Raw genomic sequence first — 18,197 nt, 5'->3', positions numbered from 1 at the left:
GGCATGGTGACGGCGTTGTAACCGAGCGAGCGACGACAGAAAGAAAACTGCGGAGGAAAGTGTGGCGAAAGGGTTCGAGGGAAAGCAGTATGTTGTGCCCGCACGAGACACTGGTCTGTTCGACGCTATGCAACAGGATGAGGGGGAGGCGTGCGCGTGATGATGATGTGCGTTCACTTCCTGAGGATGCAGTTCGCGGTCCCCTCCTGAAATGCACTTCGCGCCGCCTACGCAGAGGCTCACCATCGCTGCCGTAGAGAGAACCCACGAGTGAGTGCTGCCTCAGCGATGATGTGCCTCAGCGATGATGTGCGTTCGCATCCTAAGACTCAGTTTAGCTGCGCACAAGTTTCGGATTAGGGAGTTCGTAATCGCCAGTCACGTTTTTTGTGATTTTGTCTATTGGCGGTGAGCGCGACCACGGGCGGCGCTGCGAAGCCCGTCTCCGTGACATCGGCTTAGGGATTCTCGCATTTGTCGTCTGCTTCACTCGGACTCGCTTTCCCTGCTGTTTCTTTCCTCTCAGTTGACTTTTGACACTTGTCCGGCCAGAGTTTGTGTGTGCGTAACTTTATATCATATTAAAAGACTTAAAATATGCACACGCTAGCTCAAGGCGTGATTTGAAGTATAGTTTTGGGTACCGGTCCGGAAGAAACATTGCCGGCATCGCCCCATTCCTTGAGAAGCCGGTCCTGTGCGGAGCGCGAAGAGTCGGAGCTAGGCGTCAACTTCTGTATTCAGCAATTTTTCGAACAAAGGGAACATCCAGCTGCTAATAACTGACAACAACAAAAATGCAAGATCAAAAGAAATTCCATGCTTCGGGGCTGTCGGCTTTGGCAGAAGGCATTACCAGAGTCCTTCAATGAAAAGAATTCAAGGACTCTGGCATTACTAAAGATTCCCGGCAATCGTATGTAAGGTAAAACAGTTTTCGAAACCTTGCCAAACGCCCGAAAGTATTGTATCGCATGAATTTACGTTGTCATGGCATGAAAGTATGCCGACATGCAATATAGGCTGCAGAAACTGTAGGTTGAGTTCCAAATAACATTATCTGTGTATAGGCGCGTGCTGGTTTTGTACGTGGCTTCTAACCAGTGTAGTGGCTTATTGAGCAAAACGAGTCACGTCTGCGGTAAACATACAGTGACCCTATGTTTGTTCAGACCTACAGGGATATTTCGGTACATTTCCTGTAGCCGTATCTCCTCAATATTCAGATATGCACGATAGTAAAACTGCACTTAAGAGGAGTAGGAGGAGGAGGAGGTGGAGGGGGAGAAAACTTTATTTAAGAGTAAAATCGAGCTGGTTAGTTTGTGGGGCCCTCAGTCCAGATAAAGAGAGTAATCTTGAGTATTTTCCTTCAATGCATAGAATGCCATTTCGAGTAGCCATGATTTGTTCTTTGCGCCTGGAAGGGTTGGAAAACAATAAAGAGCTGCTTGGACATATTCGTCAGATTCGGTTCTTGGTATACTGGAAACCGGCGCGTATACCAAATTTATTGCGTTCGTTAGCGAGTATATAAAGCCTTCAACACTGTAATCATGTCATAAATGTTCGGGTTGAGAGCCAGTTCGTATATATGATAACGATGGTTATGATAGAAATTCGGAACACAAAATCTGCCTTCGAGTACTTTGAACAACGTTGTCTGTGTCGTTTCGCGGTGGCGTAGCCCATACCTTCTTATTGAATTTGCACGTGAATAAACAACGCACGCTGGGGATATGCCCCTTCTCGCACACAGCCATAACGAAAGCCGATTTGTGAATAAAGGAATGTATGCCTTAGAGCCCGAAGAAAATATCCCCACAAACATTGCGACCCTTCAAACGCTAAAACAAACCCGATGTAATCGACTCTCGTTTAATCAACGCAGCGAGTCTTGAAGCAGCTAGTGTAACATGAAAGATTACAAGAATATCTAAGCGATGCGCATAACAAGAATACAAGGGCAATTATTGAAAGGTAATAAAAAACAATAATAACTTTGGTGGTAAGAAAGGCGAATGATATTCTTCGGTTTAATCAACCCTTAGTGTTACAAATAGGTATGTTTTAAACAGTTTACGGGAGTAATGTAATGTATAAAATGACCCAATTTCAACAGGTATGCAGTTTTATATGGACACAGCAGATAATCTTACGGTTAGTCTGCCATAGTTAGCACGCGCTTTGGGAAGCAGAAAATTTTGGCCAGCAGGAAATCAGGTTTTGTTTGTGTTGGTAAGGTGTTTTGGTGGAACTCTTCGATGAATAAATTGTGATGCATAAGGCGATATAAAATTGCATCTGGCTTTGGAGTGAATAACTGGTTCAGCCAGTCTAAGATAATTATTGGAGCATAGAACGATATAGAAATGGAAAGAATAACAGCAACGAGCCCGGTAGCATAATTTTCAGGACGTTGAAGCGGTTCTGGGTGCACAGGAAATGCGTTGCTTCGCGATTATAAGCGAATGCGCGTGAATATGCATATAGTGTATTTATACACGATTCAGTTGTTCAAAAGAAAGGCGTACTCTAATTACTATACGAATGCCGACAGAAATTTTTCTAAGCAATGATTGCCCATTAAACTGAAATACCAAGACCTAGTATAACACGAAAATATGGCGCCATGCTTCAGGTAAGCTTTTTTCTCACAGTCCAATATATGAAGGAAAAATACTGGGAGCCATTCTACTTGGTGAAGGTGGATGGCCAGCGAAGCTGTGTACAAAGCACAACACACACTGGGTAGAGAATGTGTACGTAGTTATTTTTCTCATAGTTTGGTAATGGCAGTTACATTGGCTTCGTGATTACTTAGTGTAACTTGGAAAAACTGGAGTTCTGCCCTAGGTTACATCCGTTTACTGGAGAGCATTTGCGATAAAGTTGGCTCAGCCGCAATGCTTTTTTGCCGCCCGAGATTTGTTGACGGACGAAAAAATCCGCGGAAACAGTCATAAATATATTCGCTGGGAAGCGGGCTGAAAAGATGCCTCTTTGCAACAAGTGAATGACGACTCAGTGAGGATACAAACTGTACGAAAGGAACGGTTTGTACGGAAAAGAGAAAAGGAGGCAGTAATTTTCCTTGCGTCTGTATTTTTTGGTTACTTGGTCACGCTGTGTGCAAGAGTGGGCTTCAGCTTTTAAAGACGATAGTCTTTCTTGGGCTACTTAAACGCAGAAATTTTGGTCTGTCTGACTGCCTGTCTGCCTGTCTGTCTGTCTGTGACTCGATTCAGCCACCCGGCCAAAGTGAAACAGAATCTGCGCAATAGTCATATACCCGCAGCCAAATCTTAACGTCCAATTCCTCTGTCAATGTTCATACTTGTCAACATTGCTGAACAAGAACAGAACGTTACGCAAATATGAGACAAAAAATCAATACATAAGTGATATTTGCAGTGTTCCCTTATTAAAAAAAATGACGGATGCTTGGTTTTTGCGATAGCAAATGAAACATCAACAGCAGAAAACCGTCGCCTGCTGTTGCCAGCGCTACCTCCTGGCGGCATTTAAGAAAAAAAAAAGACGGCAATAGCAACGAAAGGTTCCACTAGATGGGATCACGTTCCGCTTTGAACGCTCATGCAGTAGGACAACGTGGTTCTATAAAGATGGCGTTAGGGTGCCTCAATTCACGCGCGTCTCCACCGTATGGCAGCGCTGGCATCGAAGCACCCGACTTGTAGCAGTAGAATGCGGTAAATTTAAATTGACTTGAGCAGACCTCTAGCGTGTTATCTAGGGAGGAACGCGACGGGAGAGAAACAGCATGAGAGGTGAGCGGGAAAGAGAAGGGAGGCCTTTCCTTGGCAGGGGCACCAGTCGACTATCGTCTTTCGGCGACATTTGCAACGAAAGGAGCAGACACGCAGCCATTTTTTTTTTTCGTAGTGGAATGCCGACGACGCTTATGAGCCGTGTAGAACTCTAAATGCAAGCATTATCGCTTAAGAAATGCCATACCCTGTGCTAAGTTTTTTTATTATCAGCTTTTTCTGAAGTTAGGTCGTCGTGCTGATTTATTGCGTTTGTATTTATTTATTATTTATACCCGGAGTACTGGCTCAGTGACTACGCAGCTATGCACTATAGTCCAATTCCTAGTGTTATTTTAACAGCGAAGCTGTTTAGCAAATCGTTAAAGTTTCGTGACCGCAGCCAAGAAAATGCCCCTCGCGGCGACTTCCCAGCAGTTAAAAAAACAAAAAAATGCCAATCGCTCGTGTGTCCGTGCCTCGCGGTGACCGCCCAGCGTCCCCGGCGCACGTTTGCCAAGCCAAGCATACCCACTTAGGAAGATTGGCCATGATTGTGAAAAATCAACAACAAAAAATCTCCAGCATCCACCGTAATCGGGACAACGCTTGCTCGGAACGAGAAAGACTCCAGCGCCCGCCGTAATTGAGGCAGCCAACAAGACGCAAAGCGGCTGCAATCGTGGGCTTAACCATTGTGATAGTTGTGAAGGTTGCGTACAGCTTCGCTACCGTCAAGTCTTACGCGTGGGTGTGAGCTTCCATCAATTTTTTATTTATTTTGTAAACGGGGCATTTACAGACGTCATTTAGTCTGAGATTCTGGTGCGCAATAAACGAATCGGAAACAACTCATTACGGGACGTCTCCTTGCCCATGTCGCGCACTCAGGACCAGCGGTGGGCTAACACCAATTTAAATATTTAATAAGCCGGTGTCGTATATCTCGTAGTAAGTTGGGGAATACAGTGAACGTTTAATGCAAACAGCGCATTTAATGGAGAAAGGCTAATCTATAGCAGCGCTCTCACCCTTCGTATTAACGAAGAATTGGAACAATCCATCCGCGCGAGCGACACAACTACGCCCAGCTCTTACGGGCTTTGGACTTGTAGGCTCCCCTCACCGGCAAGTCAATTATTTCTTACGCCCACAGACTTTCAAGCAATGAAATATGATGCGTGGTTCCAAAAGCTTACCGCCCTTAACACGGGAGATCGCCATGTAGCAGTCGTCGTCGTAATCGTCATCATCACCACCACCACCGTCATCATCATAATCATAATCATCGAGGTCGTTATCATCAACATAAGCCAGTTTGTGTCGATTGCAGGGCAAAGGCCTCTCCCGCCTTCCTGCAACCATTTCTTCTTGCGATGCCTATGGTAGATTAATTTTCTGATTTCATTCCTCCGTCGAATTAATTGTCTTTCTCTACCTCGAGTACCGTCTCTTGGTAGCCACCCTTATACCCTGATGGTCCAAAGCTACACCCGGGTGTAGGACTCCGGTCTAGGCCGATTTTGACCACCTGGCGATTTTTAACGTGCAACGAAATCTCGACACGCCGGCATTTTCGTTTTTGGCCTACGCCAGAAAAGCAGCCAGCGCGGCCGGGATGAAGCGCGCGTCCTTGGCCTTAGCGGCACAACGCCTTCGCCACTGAGCCACCGCGCTGTGTTTGAAGGCGAAAGCCTGGCGATACCTGTCGCACACTCCTTTACTAACACATCGTGTTTGCCTCTCCTACTTCACTCCCGTTTCTTCGTATTTCGGCGGATAGGCGGCCCGGTTAGAGTTCGCGGCACAAAAAGAGTCCAGCGTGGCTGGGGTGCGCCTTTTGTTCCGCCGCTGGCAACTGGCGGAAGTGGAGTGGTATTAACCCATTCGGCTACTTCTCTATATATTGAGAAGCGGGTCCAACTCACATACGAACTCGAATGTGTTTTTCATCTATTGGCGGTGACATGTTCGAGTGGCGCCGCCTGGCTCCTGAGTAAGCTTAGGGACTCGCGCCGTTGTCGTCTGCTAGACTCCGCTTGTGAGGGGCGGCAGTGCCTGTGCTAGAAGTCGCCCGCTTTGATGCTATAGTGCATTGAAAAGCGTATTTTCCAGTGATTAAGTTATTTTGTCAGCTTCTGACACCTCTGAATAATTTCAAGCTGTATTTCGCACAATTTTGCGGCACATGATGATACAGAGAGCAACTTTCTTCAGAGCATCTGTAAGAAGATCGCGCGAACCTTGTCCTTTGTTGATTACTTGCGAGGTTCCGCGTTCAGAACTCCTCGATAAGTATTCAAAATGAGTAAACTTCCTGAAAGCATTTTTGAGATACTAAAATACTAAAGTATTTTGAGATAATCACGAACCAAGCGTGATTAGCATCGTGTGTGTGTGTGTGTGTGTGTGTGTGTGTGTGTGTGTGTGTGTGTGTGTGTGTGTGCGTGTGCGTGTGCGTGTGTGTGTGTGTGCGTGAAATCGTGCGTGTGCGTGTGTGTATCTGTATGTGTGTGTGCGTGCAGGTGTTCTATGGCTGAAACATGTTATGGCGGCGCGCTTGCAGAAATGATGGAAACCGACCAGCATTATGGCTCCTCTCCACACTAACTTTTTACATTCAAATACGGTCATTGCGGCAGCTGAATTGTGACGGATCACTTTGGTATGGAATTTATTGTGCAAGCCCCTCATTGATCTGTTATAATATACCCGCCGCGGTAGCTCAGTGTATAAGGAGTTGCGCTGCTGAGTACGAGGTCGCGGTTCGATTCCCGGCCGCCGCGGCCGCTCTTCTGATGGAGGCGAAAAGTAAAAACACCCGCGTGTGCGAGATTTCACCACACGTTAAAGATCCCCAGGTGGCCAAAATCACTATGGAGCCCTCCACTTCAAACCTCCATACTGCTGAGCAGCCTGGTACAAAACCAACAGTAGGTTATTTGGAACTAAACCTACATTTTTACGCCCCACAGTGCATGTCAGAATACCCTCATGCCAATAAAACATAAAATAGTGGGCTACAATACTTTCGAGCGTTCGACAAGGTTACAAAAACTGTTTTACCATCTCCTTACCTACGATTACCGGGAGTCGTAATGCCTTCTGCCAAAGCCGACAACTCCGAAGGCCTCGAACTTGTTTTCGTCATGCATTTTCGCTGTTCTCAGTTGAAAATGACGACAAAAAAGTTCCCGTAGTTTGTCGTATTTGTATGTGCCGTACTGTCGTCCTTTAGTATTCTTGTGTCGTGTTTCTGGCAGCCGGCTATGTCATGACAGCATGATGGCTGTCGTAGCGATAGACAGTTCTGTTGCGACTACAGGAATGTTTGTAATTGAGAAAATTGACTTTGTCGTTATGACATAAATGTGTGTCGTAACAACAGATAGCTTTGTAGTAAGAACAGGGCTTCTGTTGTCACAACAAAGGTTTTTGTCGTACAACAGAATTTCTTACTAGGTTTCGGCGGTATTCTTGTTGTCATTTTGACTGGGTTGTCGGTTATTAGCAGCTGGTTGTTCCCTTTGTTCCAAAGATTGCATGATACAGAAGCTAACACCTAGCACTGACTCTTCGCGCTCCGAACAGGACCTACTTCGCAAAGAATGAGGCGACGCCGGCAATGTTTTTTCCGGAGCGATATCAAAAAACTGTACTTAATACCATGTTTTCAGCTAGTGTATGCAATTTTCAGTTTCCTTGGAAACATTAAAAAAGTTACGCAGACGCAAAATATGGTGCAGACAAGCATCAAACATCAACCGGGTGCATAGAAACAGCAGGGACAGCGAGTCCGACTGAAGCAGACGACGTGTGCGAGAGTGTGTGAGAGCGAGATGGAGAGAGATAAACTTTTATTCTGTAGAGTCCCTTGCGGGTTGTCCATGTTCCCAAGAAGAAATTTCTCGTCAGTCATGTACAGAGGAAGTAGAAGTTACATAAATTAAACATGCACTGTAAAAATTGTGCCATCAGAAATTTGATTATGAGGGTTTCGTGCCTCCAAAACAGTGATGTCGCCCTGGTATGAAAGTTAATAAATCCACCTGTCATTTTTTATATCAAATGGAATCTTCGGAAACTAAAGTAAGGGGACATATGGTGGCCTGTAATAATAATAAAAAAGCGACGCATCCCGCCAACGTCCTTATCTGAGCACTCTCGCATGCACGCACCTCCCCCCATATATGGCGTTTTTTCACCACTTTCATTCTGACTCAAAAAATTCTTCTCTATTACCTACCGCATTCCCCCCTTTGATTTCCTTGGTTTTCTTGACTGCCAACCCTTATTCTGTCTTAATTCACCGAGCCCCTCATTTCCCATATCTGATTCGCTATATATATATATATATATATATATATATATATATATATATATATATATATATATGGGACCCAAAGTCCCCAGAAAGACAATTTTAGTTCTAAATTTTTTCTGACTGCTTCTTCCGCAGCACTAGATGACGACCAGAAAGTGGGACATATTCAGTGAACTTCACCAAACCTGCAATATGGGGCACAACATAGTTATACATCCAAGGTGCGAACGCAGTTGCCATCAAGAATTGCCTTCCTTCCCTAACACGCATCGTGTACCCATCTTCGCACGCCGTGCGGGCTATTTTACTAAGTTTCTGCAAACGGGTCATCATGGTCTCGGCATCGGTACTAGTGTGAGAAACAACCTGTCCACAAAGACGGCCACCCGCTCTCTTCTTTCCATTAAAACGCTCCCAGAGCCGTCACACGGCTTGTGTAAGCGCAATGCCCGTGCGTATATTTCGTCCAGTTCCAGCGCCACCGTGAACCCAACGGAGGCCATAATTTCGCGGTGACATCGTTATCGCCCACCGCAGAGCCGATTCCTTACACGCTAAGCGTGCATACGTGCTCCGGGCCCCTTATATCCCGCATACTCTACGACACTCCTGCGGGCTACCGTAATCTCATCATCGCAGTTAAAGCTTTCGCGTCTTGCCAGGCCGGAATGAGACCACTACTCTCACAGCACCGGACAAAAATGCACAACAAATGCACGCATGCACAAGGCAGTGGAGTGGTGCTTCCGTGGGTTATTACGGCGACTGGGCCAAATCGGGAATCGGAGCCTCCGGAAGGGAGGCGCACCACCTGCCTCGCCTCAAAGAGCAGTCGCTTCTCTACTTCCCTCCGTCTCCTCTCTGTTCTTCGCCAGCGCTGCCATTAAAATAGTGTCGGGGCAGCGCATCAGCATCAAGAGTGCAGCTGAATGACCGTTATCAAGAGACATCACCCTAGCACCGTGAACAAACCCGGTGGCTTTTCGAGAAAAAGGCAGGCGGCGAGGGAGCCGACCCTGCTGTGTCGCCCGTGTTTGTTTTGTCCAATAGAAGCGTCGGGTTCACGGCCAACCGGAAGAACGAACGGCCTCTTCGACGGCCTGTCCGAGTCGCATCGCGCTCCGGAGCACGCGTAAATGTGAAACAGATGAGAAACAGACTCAGCGGTTCTGCACCGGGCCCTGCGTTCATTGCCCTCGGACGCATGTGCGCTACCGCGCGCCGCTTCGCGTTCCGGAAAGCCTTCGATTCGGACGACGCCCCGGATAGATCGTGTGTGTACGAACGGGCGCGTTGACCCGTGCGGATGGACAATCGCGAACAGCGTGGTTTGGTTTTCATTAGGGCGCATGCATAGATAACGCTCTGGGGAAGCTTTGAGAACGCTGTCGATGAGGCTGTCGATTTGCCACGGCCTGGCGGTTCGTTACACTAATGGAGCCCCGAATCTCGTTTTCAGAAATGGGCTGGCTGTTTAGCGCTTCGGCTGCAGGGTGTTTGCTTTTTGTTGCTTAGGGCGGTAACGCAGTAGCGGTCGCTTTATTGTAAGCAAGCCTTACTATTCTTGAGTGTGCTATATATACAAAAATGGAGTGCTGATGCTGTATACATATCACGCCGCTGGTTCCATCAGTTGTTTGAGCACTCTAAGAGAAATTATTCGTCTCCCGAGCAACCACGTTTTGGAAAGGCTTTAACTCGTACATTAAAACACGCGCGCTGAATTAAGCGGCGTGATAGATAATTGATTTCCGCACGCCGCCACGCCTTGTAAACGAACAGGGAACGCAGCGCCTGTGTTGTGTCTTTCTTTCACTGTGCCCGCGTTTTGCGCGGTTTATTTAAACGAAAGCCTATATGTTCGCATTGGAATGTTGACCTCGAGTGACCCCGGCGTCGACACGAATGATGCGAAAACCTAGATGAATCAATAAATGCCAGAAGCAAACCAATACATTCCAGCCATGTGTTGGAGATGATTAATGGTTACCGAAGTAAAAAATGACTGATTAGTAGAGGTCGGATTTTTAGGCATCAAAAAGCGCGTTTTAGGCGCCAAAAACAGGCAGGCAAAACAACATTTCAGGCCTCCAACGTCGACAATATAGCGCCATAAATTTTTACATAAATGCAAAGAACTTCAAACGAAAACGTGCACGACCTGTAATCTACGACAGGAAAACCAAAAAAGTTATTATTTACGACGGCATAAAGGCATCAACAGTTGAACATGGCCATTCAGTTCTTCAATAAGACTGCTGGACTAATGGCTATCTATTGGCTTAATTCAACAAGCGCACTGCTCACATTCACGTTCAATGTCCACCGTTGCTTGCTCGAGTGTCGCATATAGTGAAGAATGCATAAAAAAGAATAGTTGAGAGGTGGGAATAACGACTAAACAAAGCGCCACTTTATCTGCCTGACGCAGTTTATTTACGACACAATAAAAAGAGACAAATAATAAGCGCAAGAGAGACGACGATGCATCAAGAAATTACCATGCTCCTACATGAGGACTGTTAAGTACTACTTAATCTAAATAGCATTTCCTCATACGCAATTGTATCACAATTGTTCGGGCAAGATGTCACAACACTGGCAAATACACTTCCACACATTTGAAGAGCATTTTTTGGAAGGTCTTCAGCAGCCGAACAGATTTTTGGTGAAACAGCGTGCTTTATAGCCCGTCGCCAGTGTGGTCTGGTAGTGGTCTGGTAGCATGGCATGTTCGATGCTCGCCCATTCCGTTGAAAAAAAGAGTTGCGTTTAGTATGATAAAAACGAAGATGCGACTGCACAGGTTCGAAGAAATCTGTTTGGAGAGCACACGGAACCGTAGTCTAAGAATCACTTTGAACATTGTGGAAACGATAGCATTAAACTACTACCGCCTCCATTTTTTTTTTAAATTCAGAATTGTGGATCTTGTCACTGACAGTGAGCGTCTCATTACACCACTGCTAGCGGTTGTTTTCCGGGAGTTCGTTGAACCAGTGGACTATTATATAGGCTGAACACCATAGAGTTTCGCACTGTCAACGCTGCTTGGTAACGTGAATAACGATCTAAAATTGCAGTCGAAATCGAAACTTCGAGGCTAAATAAAGTTCATATTGGCGCCAATTTTGAAAATAGACATATATAGGCCTTTATTCCCGAACGACAATATAGGCATTTATAGGCACTTTAAAAACACCATCATGCTCATATATCAATGTGGAGCGATAGGAGCGGAAGCAAATAGGCATTTATAGGCACCATAACATAAAAACACCATCATAAGGAGGAGAAAAAAAAAAACTTTATTCAAACGCAGCATTAGGCGTCGAGAATGTCCATGCTCATATATCAAAGTGTAGCGATAGGAGGGCGAGGAACAAAATAGGCATTTGCCGACCATCCGGCCTCTATCGATTAGCGGTTTATGGTAATGATTACTTTGGTGGGATTAAGGTGGATTAAGATAAACCAAGGTTTATTCAGATGGATTACAATAAGTTATTGTAGTTAAATAAAGCAGGACGAAAAATGATTGATTGGTGATTGATAGTAATAATTAGAAAGGTGAGATGAAGGTATATAGGTAGATTAAGATTAATAGATTAATGAAGACAGATTAGGATGAATTGATATGAATAAAGACAGATTAAGGTGACTTATGATAGATAAAGGGAGTTGATAAAACTGATTAGGTAATAAATTAGGGTGGATTAAAATGAGGTAAGACCAATTATACTGTGGATTATGGAGAATTAAGATGATTTCAGACAAAGATGATTTAAGGACGGTGAAATAGCGTGGATGCTATGTCGATGCTACTGCTGTATAGGAGGTATGGCGTGGCTGCTGTATAGAAGGCACCCGTCACAATAGTACGCCAGGTTTTTGCCTTCAAAGCACATTAGTAGGTTAGAAGACTTAAGTCGCCCGAGAAAATTTTCAAACACGAACAGGAAACGCACATGTGGGTATCGGCTACAAAGCTGCTATTTTTTTTTCTTTTTTTGCAACTATAAGAAGACGTTGCGTTCACGCCGTTCACGGTTTGTATCACTGGAGCATCAGAGCCTAACTTGGCTTGCATTTTGTTCACAGGAGTTATAATATTCAGTTTTCATTGAGAATCATACAAACCATGTTTAGGGTTTACAAAAAAAAAAAAAAAGAATGGAAAACAGGAAATCGAAGCTTATTCGGGTCCGAGGGCTGAACTGCCGAAGAATATGCAGACACTGGTGCGAGCCAGCAGAAACCAGGTGTGTACTGGCTTTCCCATTGACGTAACACGCAATAACCTTAAGCACCCGCGGTGGAGTGCGTTTAGGAACTTTGTTAAGGCCACATAAACCCTCAACAATTTTCACTCTTCAATATACCTACACCTCTTCAACAGGGTGCGACTTGTGGGCTTGTATTGTCACCTTGGCGTTCGAATTGTTTCGCATTGTATAAGCAGAGAAATCGGGTCTCGACTGACCACTCACAGCTGAAGCCAGTCCTAATATGCGTGAGGGAATTATAGGGGTGTTCCAGAGAATGACCTCCAAAAGCCCGCCGACAATTTCAGTCCCGCTTCGCCCATGCCACTTGGTCGGTGCCATACCTCTCGCAAGACCTGTATACGTGTATTGCCGCGCGCACATGTATCTATGTAGTTGTTCGAGACGCCCCACAATCGATAGTATCGCCGGCACTGCAACGCATCCGTAATGAGTCAATCGCTACGGTTATATGCCCAGCCCCGGCAGCTGGTTTAGTCCTTAGACCCACAGGTGACAATTGATTGTCTTCATGGTGGGAGGAGGGGGTCTATGCGGATATCGCGCGCTCTGTGGCGACCTTCCGTCTCGTTTCACATACCCACCTGCCCGGTGTTGCAACAGCGACACGGGCGTGAGTCAACGAGTGCCCCTTGGTATACGGAGCCCGCTGCCGCCGATTGCTTATTCGCGACGACGGCGCTTTGCGGGAAATGCTAAGTATTCTTCCGGAATTAGCCTTGATGCGAGCAACGGAGCTATTTATGAAAACCTAATGCTCAAGGGCTACATTGTTTTGCCCTTGTAGATGAATGTGTGGTGGCTGGTAGCCCTTTCGAGCTCGCTGCGAGGAAAGGAGGCTGTCACGGTAACACCTGAGTTTGATTCAGGAAATTATTGTTATTAAAGCGAAGCTTTCTAGGCCTCGCTGATGGCGATGTTACCCCAAATACACCGCAGGAAAGCCTTCTTTACAAAAAGAAGGGAGCGTGATGATGATGATGATGATGATGCTGTCACGATGATGATAATCAAACTCGGAGCGAGAAAGCCAACTTTACACAATGGGGGACGCATGATAACACTGCTGATGATGATGATCAACACGAAGTAGGAAAGCCAACTTTACACAATGGGAGAGCCCGTAATGACCACGACGACGACGACGACGATGATGATGAAAAACGTAAAGCTTTCTCTGAAACAAATGCGAAGTACACAATCCAATCATCGCCATCGTCATCATCACCAGCCTATCTACGCCCACTGCAGGGCAAAGGCCTCTCCCACTAATCTCCAATTACCCCGGTCCTGTACTAGCTCCGACCAATTTATCCCCGCAAATTTCTTGATCTGCCCATCTAACTTTCTGCCGCCCCCTGCCACGCTTGCCTTGTCTAGGGATCCACTCTTATCCTGTTACCATACGTTCATATGACGTTCATTTGAACGTCATATCAGCACCTTTATATGACCCAGTCAGGAACTATAGAAAATCATAACATCACGTTCGTTTAGCTCAGCGTTGTCGTAGATGTGGACTATGGCATGGATTGTGGACTTTGCATTTGTAGCGGAGAAAGCTTCGCGTTTCAGCCATCTTTCTTCCAGAAAGGGGCGTAGATTTTCCATTACAGCTCCGTTGCTTCCCGGCGCACTTGTCATATTTGATTCACGTGCCTACCATTTGTCTTTCAATAGGCGTCTTTGATTGATCCTGAAGCCATGTATGCGCTGTCTCTTACACGTACCATACTGACAACCCCTTGACATATTTGACGTCACAGAATCTTTGTGGAAGGCGCACTTGGAACTGTTAAAGCGCTCTTCGTGTATTGTTTGGATATTGGCACCAGCGTGTCCCAGTCAACGATTTCAGCGGCGAATACATTACTGCAGGAGTAACAGAAACAATTTCATTGTTACCAAACCTTTGCCAAGTGATGAAACAATAGCATTAAAAAGCGAAGGAACTGCACTGCCAAGTGACAAAACAATTGGATTGAAAGGCGAAGGAATTGCATTGAATAATGACGTATTCGTACGAGCTGTACTGTTTGGTCCCGAGGTCGTGGGTTCGATCCCGGTCACGGTGTCTGCTTTTCTGATGAAGGCGAAAAGCAAAAACGCCCGTGTATCGAGATTTCGGCGCACGTTAGATACCCGCTTCGTTTAAATTAATGCAGAGCCCTCCACTACGGCGCTCTTCATAGCCCGGGTGTAGCTTCGGTACATTAACCCCTACAATCAATCAATCAATCAATCAATCAATCAATCAATCAATCAATCAATCAATCAATCAATCAATCAATCAATCAATCAATCAATCAGTCAGTCAGTCAGTCAGTCAGTCAGTCAACCAATCAATCAATCAATCAATCAATCAATCAATCAATCAATCAATCAATCAATCAATCAATCAATCAATCAATCAATCAATCAATCAATCAACCAACCAATCAATCAATTAATCAATCAATTAATCAATGAGCTATATTGTTGTAATAAAACATCAACAACAGAGTGGTGATAAAGGGACCATTGATAGAAGTTTGCAATCTTATCTTCCAACTAAAAGCTTCTATCATTCACCGCTTGCCTTCGTTTAGAAAACGTTACGGGCAAATTTTCTCCGACTGCGTTCATTTAACGTTGTTGAGGTCACCTCTAATATGTTTTAATAACAGCAGCTGAACAATGCTATTCTCAAATAAAGCATGTATTCGTCGTACAGGTCCATAGGCCTATGTAGTTAGTCTCTGCCCTGTAAAAGAAAAAATGAAGCAAAATAATCTGAGGGATTTGCAGAAAGCTGGTTACTGCAGATGCCTGAAATAGAGCTTCGGCCGTGATGACTGGTTGTTTAAAAATATGGTTCCACAATACTTTCTTCAAGTCTGTAAAAACGTCGAAAAATGTTACAAATACTAATAATTCAGAACAAAGAATGAATTATGCTCTGTAACACCAGCAAACACTCTCATGCTTGTTACTTAAACAAGCAAAATCTCATATCTCAGAGCATACGTGTGAAAGTTTTTAAGCAGTACTGTTCAAAGTAACCTAAAAAACAGTTTCATCCTTCTTCATCATCATCGTCGTCGTCGCCGTCGTCGTAGTCGTCCTATTTATTCAGCGCCATAAAACGCATAAGGACTTCACTGGTGCAACTGTCATAAAAACACAAGTTTGCATAAAAGGGCAATGGTACCGACAAAGGCTGCTTTTGAAGGGACTCGCTTTTGAGATATTATTCAACTTCCGCACATCACAGATAAATACAGTTTGAGGGCTGTTAAGAAACTGCAGGGGAGCCAGGAAAGATTCGACGTTGGTTGGCTCACTACAGAGAATATTCCTTTGCAAGATAAACATCACGGTGACCTGCAAATCTGACGAATATGCATACAAGCAAGAGATCCTGATTTAACAAGAGCTTTGTAGGCAAAATAGATTCCTCGCTTGATATACATATAGTAAGTAATTCAAACAAAACGTGGTTGAATTGCTTCAATAGACCGATAAACGATTTCATTAATATAACTGAACCGAATTCCAGTCATATAGAAAGAGACATAACAAACTAACTGCAGCTTCCGGGTTTTAGTGCTCCTGTCAGCCGTGAAATGAGGCACACTATTTTAAAATCGACGTTAGCAGTACTCGTGACGTGGTGACATTCCATTATCGAGACCCGGAGATCTAGATGTAGTGCACCAGTGAACTTAGTCGTGAAGTCGGAACATTGTTTGGTTTTGACTGCCTTAGCGTTTCTGTCAGGTTTAACATTACAGATTACAGTTGTACCAGTGTAAAATGTTAAAGATATCCTCGTGAAACTTAAAACGCTCATCTGTGCAATAAAATTACGAGGATAACTTAACATCGTCAGTAAAGCGAAGCACGTTTCCAAGTGTAGCACAGGCAACAACATCCCTCACAAACAAAAGAAATAAAAGCGGCCCCAAACTGACCCTTGCGAAACACCACAAGGGGGGAAAAGATCGGAAAGGTAATTTTGAAATAGGCACAAACTTTTTTATTGCAGATAGTTCATTTTTAGGTAAAAATGAACTATAAAAATTTTGGATAAAAATTTTTAGGTGGCAATACCAGCGATCGATTTTAAGAGGTGCTAATCAAAAAAAGGGCAAAAGGAAATGCCGCTGATAAGTAAGTGGAGTCTTTATAATAGGGTGCCTTCGATTGCTTACCCAAATAAAAGTATCAACAATTATATCTGTAAGTGCCTGTAGTCGTAATCAATTACCATAAAAATTTTAATGCCAAGGCCTTATTCAGGCTTTACGCCATGGATCCGCCATGTACATCAAACATCAAGAACAATCCCGTCTGTGCCTGCAGTGACACTTGAAAGCTTTATTTCCACCACCTGTATACTGAGAAAAAGCCAACTTAATGAAGATAGTCATGAGGCGGTTTAAATAAATAAAAGAAGTTAAATTCAGTGATACCTATTCAACAACAACAAAAACGTCACTTGACCAGGAAGCAGTAATTGCTGCAGGTTTTCTGAAATGTGCACACATTTCAGGGACGACTTCTTTATTTTCAACCACGATTTCACGCGCACCATAACACCCCAACCCATCCCACCAATACGCAGGCAAACCGCAGCGCCAAAAAAAAAAAAAAAAAGAATACACCGATATGCGATGGTTAATTGGTGTATGCATAATGATGTTTCCGATTTGAAGTCCGGCATACCGAGCGTCCAACAATGATTGCTTTTTAGATGCGACGCTGAGAGCATCTCTTGTCGGCGGCCCTGTCCTTTCTGCGTGCGTCCGTTGTTGTCCGCAGCCACTCTCCCCCTCTCCTCTCCGATAGCGAACACTCTCTCGCGAGGGGCATTGGATTGGATTCGATTGGCTTGGCTGGGATTGGAGTGGATTGGATTTGGATTGGATTGGATTAAAGTGGATTGTTTTGGATTGTGTTGCGTCATAGCCGCGGCACTCTCTGTCTCCGCGGTCTCCCCTCCTTCGGGCGCGCTGCGTATATAACCGGTGTGCCGCTCTCCGGCGGCCTTTCGGTCGACGGTTGCTCTCCGCTTGCGCTTGAACCCCTCTCAGCGTCGCATCACACCAGGGTTCCCGCGAGGGGAGGTGGGCGTAATTTTTTTTCGCTTACCGAACCTGATGTTTGCTTGTCCTTAGCGAAAAGTGTGTAGTACGTGTTCGTCCGCATGTATGTCGCGATGTCCGTGTAACACAATTCGACTCTTCCCTATATAGCTTCCGGCCAACGCATAGCAGCCGAGGTGAAACATCATTGAAGTCGGTTGAGGGAGTTTGCTGCTGCTGAATTTTTAGAAGGGACTTGGCCGCAAAAACTTTCACCGTCGACTCGCATGCCCACAGCGAATAAGAACAAAGAACTATAGGGCGCGTGCGGAGAGTGCGAAGTCAAGCCGAGCCCCGAGCCGGCGGTGACATCTGCGGAGGCACCGCTGCCCGACGCACCCGTCGTATAACTTCTCAACGGCTCCCGTAACCCATTGCGCGGTAGTAAATTTGAGTGTGACATGAGTGCAGGATTCAATCTGTGGCAAAAGAGGGTGAAAGGAATTGCGGTGGCAAAATTCCGATACTGATGGGCAATAAAAGGAGCGACAGGCGGCCAATGCCGCTGCGAAACCGAGCAAACGTGTCCACTGATGCGGTGAGAACGCAAAGCATGGTTGGCACAGTGTGTGAGGGGTGTGCGACAAACACCACGTAGCGGGAATTTAACTAAAGAGCAAGGCGTGCGCACCGGATTGAACATCATATTCACGAGGAAGAAGAGATAGGCAGCCCCGCATTCTTAAGCAGC

Source organism: Haemaphysalis longicornis, unplaced genomic scaffold (assembly GCF_048455015.1).
Source record: "Haemaphysalis longicornis isolate Haplotype H1 unplaced genomic scaffold, Haemaphysalis longicornis Haplotype H1 scaffold_2, whole genome shotgun sequence".
Classification (NCBI taxonomy): domain Eukaryota; kingdom Metazoa; phylum Arthropoda; class Arachnida; order Ixodida; family Ixodidae; genus Haemaphysalis; species Haemaphysalis longicornis.
This window is presented reverse-complemented; position numbering follows the sequence as displayed.